Below are 6000 nucleotides of genomic sequence, written 5' to 3' on the forward strand. Positions count from 1 at the left end.
TCACAATAAAAATACCCATGAAAGCCTCCAATGCAAATCGCACAATTCTTCTATAGGAGTGGCTGAGCCATTGCCTACAAATATTTATAATGGCCAAATTTGGCCAACTTGCCCTTTTGCATGTGGATGCTAGGGGATAAATGTCATTCGCCTTGTAATCTCTTTTAGGATGAAGCATTGTCGATGATGATTTCAGCTAGACTCAGCAACATGAGGGGGCAATAAGGTCTTATTATGGAGAACATTAGCTATGAAGATCACGAGAATGATCTATTTACTAATTGTACAGAATAAGATGAAGAGTATGAGCCATCATTGATAGAAATTTTGAGGATTCCTTAGTGATCGAATATATCAAGGAGGAGAAGGATTCTGACCCAGGCAAGTATGAATAATTCAATAACTCCTTTCCAATTGAGGACTCAAAGCTTGCCCAAGGATCAAGGTGATCTTGAGAAAAAGGATGATCACAAGCTTTATTTGGAGATTGACGAACTCAACAAAAAAAATTTTGAGTTAGGGGAGGATCATTCCTTGATTTGGTCTCATCTCTTAATCCCCATCATTGATCAATTAAATATGCTTTAACATGATTAGGGGGCATTGCCTATAAGTGAATTAATAAATTAGGAAACAATTCAATCTATGAATACAACGAATGCAATATATATTTTAGGTTGAAAGGTTTATGACTACTTATTTATAAATGTTAAGTGCAACTAAATGGAATAGCTATTGGGGTGGTTGTGTTATCTTTGTGCACCCCTTTGTAGTATAGTGATAGTCACTTAGGTAAGGAAATTGTCTAAAGAGTTATAACGGGAAGTCGTTTGGATAAGATAAATTGTGTGTCGCCTAGTCACTCTAACAACTAGGTAAAGGGTCGCCTAGGTGAGACAATAGAAAATAGTGCCTAAACAGTTAGCTAAGGTGAATGATTTATTGCCAAGTTGCTTTAGGGATGAAAACAGTAGGTCACCTAAATTAGGCGTGCAAGTTGTCTCCAAATTTAAAGGAGTGACAAGTAGGGGTGAGCATAATTTGGGGAAACCCGAATTAATCGAATTAACCGACCAAAATTGGTCAGTTTGGTTTGCTTAAGAACACAGGATCGGTTGGTTCGGTTATGGTTTTACAAAGTTCGATTAATCGGTTCAGTTAAGAGGAATATTAATTCGGTTAACCAAAATAACCGATTTTGTTAATATGTTAATTAGTATATGTTAGTTTGTTAATATGTTAATCAGTATTTGGTAAAAAATATACAATTATATTATGTTTTTATTAATTAATTTCAAATTAATTCGGTTAAATTTGGTTAACCGAATTATCTGAAAAGGTAATTTGGTCAGGTTCAATTCGGTGAGGCTCCACTATTCGGTCGGTTCGGTTAATAGTTCTCATTAATCAAAAATTTCGGTTAATTCGGTTAATTAACCGAATTTGGCCAAACCGACCGTTTGCTCCCCTAGTGACAAGGACTACCTAGGCGATAAACATCATCCAATAGTCCAACGCTAAATAAGTTTAAGTGTCTTTTATCCTTCTTATCTCTTTATCTTTTTCTCTCTTACTTTCTTTTTCCCTATGTCACTTCCTTCTGTATCTCTCGTTGATTTTCTAATATAAGTCTTGTCACCTCCCTATTTTCTCCACCTTCTACATTTTTTATGATTTCTGCAATTCTTATTATCCCTATTCTTGCACTTTTGATGGGAGTTGATATAACGAGTTTATTTACATCTAACTACCATCTAAATTCACACCATTCCTTAAAAAATACTTGATATTGGGTCAAATAATTATATCAATATAAAAAAAATTAAAAATAAAAATAATACGAAGCATGCTGTAACGACCTGGAAAATTTTAACTATTAAAATAATAAGGAAAATGAATAAAGGGAAAAGGGAGAATAAAAGAAAGGGGAAGGAAAAATTTAGAAAAGGGTATTAAGAAGGGACTCGTCGACGAGGTAGTATTACTCGTCAACGAATGACCTACATAGTCTCTTCGACAGGTATGCATGTTCCGTCGACGAAGAGATGCCAAGAGAGGTTTTAGATATTTTGAATTTTGTCGACGAACTTTCAGCCTCGTCGCCGAACGGTCTTCATGGGCTCATTGACGAATCCACGTGTCTTGTTGACGAGGCATAGCAAGTCACCTATATATAGCTAAAAATCGTGATTTCAGCGAGAATTCTTTCCTTTTCTCATTTTCTCTCTCTATAAAACGACCCTCCCACCTTCTCTCTAAGTTTTGGCTTCGTTTTTACCCTATTCAATGATCAGAAGCTACCACATTGATCCTGAGAAGATTCTCTATAACTTAACTGGAATAGAATTTCAGTTTAAGGAGTTTGAGAATCATCCCAAAATCAGGGTAAGAAAGATATTTTAAGTTATATTGTTAATATGGAATGTATAGGGCCTAGGGAATGATAAAATAACATTTTGTTGAAGTTTGGGTTGATAAATTCAGGTTTTTGAATTAAGGATCGGGTGAGTACCGTTGGCGTCGTTTCAGGGTTTTCATAGGCATAATTTGGAAGAACATGTAAGATAAACTAATTATAGTAGGATTTTTATTAAAGCTTAGACTAGTTAAATTTGAGAATATATATATATATATACTTAGGTATGATTTATTTGAACAGTTGAACATTTGGGAAAATAATGTTTTTGATATATATATATATGGAAAAGAAATTGTGTGGCAGGAATACAATTTTCATAATTTTAACTGGCTGATGTGAGTACAAAATGATGAAATTACTATTGATTTGTGAGCTACTGGTTAGCTGTGATTACAGTTTATAGTGAATATTGATTGTTGTGAATACTGGCTACTTAAGATTGCTGCGTGATAAATAATATGATTTGTGTGTATGGATTTTTGTGTGGTTATTCGTGTGTATCACAATATAACATTGGCAGGTCTAACGAGTTTGTATATTGCCATTATATATTGGGGTAGAGTATTGGCAGGCCTGAGGAGGTTATTCTACTGATATACTATGGGTAGGTCATTGAGATATGTACTGGTGGTTAGTGGTGCCTGTGTGGGCCACGATGTGACCATGTGATGATGTTTGTCCTGTGTGGACTAATCCTATGTGGACCATGTGTTGATATTTGTTTTGTATGGATGAGAGTTCTGTGTGGAAAGTATGTTTATGTGGAATGTGATCTGATAAGATGAATAATATAATAATTAAATTATATGTATATATATATATATATATATATGACAAGGTAAAACTTTCTACCAATAGCTTGCTGAGAAAGGCGAGTGTCCTGGTATTTTCAGTTTGATACCTGAGCAGAGGGAAACTACTTATATGAGCGGGTAATTTTCCCTATTCTTGGAGACTTTGTCTATATACATAGCTCAAGAGCTTACCAAGTAAGGTGAGTGCCTTGATACTGGTATTAGAGCAGAGGGAAGCTACTTGTATGGGCGGGTAATCTTCCCTATTCTCGGGTTTTATTATTAAAAATAATTATGAATGTGAATATGGAATTAGAAATCAAAACTTATGCATATTAAATGTGAGTATGAATTCAGAGATTTATGTTGATATTAATGATGTGATTTCTTAGTAGGAGTTAGTGATGATTGGCAAAAGATAGTATATTTTGTAATATTTAAATATTCTACCACACGCTGTTATGATTTGTTCTTCCTTACTAAAATGTGTCTCACCCTAGTGGATGATTATGTTTTCAGGTCCATCAAGAGATCGGGCTTAGGGCTCTAGCAGGGTAGTATTTTTGGTAAATCTGGGAAGTCTATAAAAACAGTTTATGTAAGTGTATGTTTTTTTTTTTTTTAAATACCGATATGTAATATAAACGAATGGTGGCGAATGTTTATGAGGTATATGCTTTTAGTTTGTAAAACAAAAGCACTATGAGAGTGTTTAAAAAGACTTTGTTTTGCAAAACTAAAGTAATAGAATTGATTTGGACCGATAATGTTATTGTACATTTCTGACACATAATGGATATTTCGAGATGCTGCTTTTTTTTAATGGATATAGAATAACAGTACCGCTGAAATTTTGATTTATTTATTTTTATTAAATATAGTAGCCTTTGGTAGCCAGCAGGAAAATTTGGTTAATTCTAATCCACGAGTATGAAACAAATATCTTTCTCCTAGTGTATCCAATCTTTTACTTCAACCATGACTTTTAAGTCTTCAAGAGTGTAGTCAAGCCTCTCATGTTTTAAGTTGGAGGGGAGACTTGACTAAGCTCAAAGAACATTCTGCAATAAAGAAAAAAAATACTGGATTGACTTGCTTTTAACACTACTATCCTACTTTATCTAGATAGTCAATTGGTTCTTCAATCTTGACTTGGCTGTTAGGTATCCTACAAGCTTGTAGGATAGACTTGGCTAAGCTCTGATGCCTAATGCCTAGAACATTAGTCAAGCCTATGCAAGCTACTGCACTGAATTATATTATTCTCACTTATTGAAATAACTAACTTAGTCAAAAATACATACTAAATACTTAATACTAACTAAGACACATGTTGCGACTCGGCTCAACTCCTATAAAGTATTCTTTAATTTAACCCACGTTTGGATCACAAAAAAAAAAAAAAAGAGTGCTTATAGTATTTTTCATTTAAAATAAGTACTTTTACTAAAAAAAAAAGGTGACTTTTTACATGTATTAAAACAAACACTTAGCAAAAAGTACTTCTTCAAAACCATTTTTTTAGAACAATTTAAGTGAATTTTGATAGGCCGGGTCAATTTTGTAAATATAAAATAAGTTAGTTACTATTTTATAATTTAAAAATACATTAGAAGATGATCATATGCTATTTTATTTTGTATTGTAATATATAATTATTAATGAAATATAATTCAACTATGAAATGAAGAATAAGAGCCATCTAATTTAAATTAATATTAAAATAAATCATATTAATTTAATTAATAATATGATTTTAACATAAATTAATATGATAATCATATGTTATAAGCATAAATTAAGAACAAGGCTATTGTTAACCAAAAAATAATATTATATTATTTTAATTAATAAAATATTTAAATATTAATTAAAAAACAGTTAATAAAATTATTAAATAAATTTTTAATTAAAAATTAACTATATATTTTTTTATTATGCATTATAACCTATTAATTATTAACAAAATATAATTAAATTTTTGAATGAATAGAAAGAACCATCTATATATTTAAATTAACATTAAACAAATTAAAAATTTTAATTTAGTTATTAATACTATTTTTTAAAACATAAATTAATGTGATAATCATATGTTATAAATATACATTAATAACAAGATTATTGTTAACTAATAAATAATATTATTCTATTATTTTAGTTAATACAAAATATTTTAATTTTCATTAGAAAATTAATATAATTATCATTTAAAAAGGCTTATAGAGAAGGGAAATCGAGATCGTGGAAGAGGCAAGTCTCGGGCCATATCAAGTGGCCATAAGGCTCAGTTCAAATCTAGGAAGAAGAAGGATGTGCGGTGTTTTAAGTGCAGTAAAAAGGAGCACATAAAACCCAAGTGCTTGGAGAGGACGAAGGGGAATGCTGAGAATAAAGAAGGGTCATCAAACACAGCAAATATAGTAAAAGAAGGAGACTTTGGAAGTAGTGACAGTGATATGCTCTTAATTTCATCTGGGTTAGATGAGTTTGAGGATTGAATTCTTGGATCTTGGACTCGGCGTGTTCTTATCATATGACGCCCAACAAAGAATGGTTCACTATGTATAGATTAGTGAGTTTTAGTTCTGTTCTGATGGGGAACGATGCTGCGTGCAAAGTGATTGGGATGGGGAATATCAAAATAAAGATGCATGATGGTGCGGTGAGGACGTTTCGTGATGTGAGGCATATACCAGTGCTGAGGAAGAATCTGGCTTCATTAGGCACCTTGGATTGTAACATATTCAGTTACAACTCCGAAGGTGGGGCAATGAAGGTGAGCAA

The sequence above is a fragment of the Malania oleifera genome, chromosome 5 (assembly GCF_029873635.1).
Source record: "Malania oleifera isolate guangnan ecotype guangnan chromosome 5, ASM2987363v1, whole genome shotgun sequence".
NCBI classification, from domain to species: Eukaryota; Viridiplantae; Streptophyta; class Magnoliopsida; order Santalales; family Ximeniaceae; genus Malania; species Malania oleifera.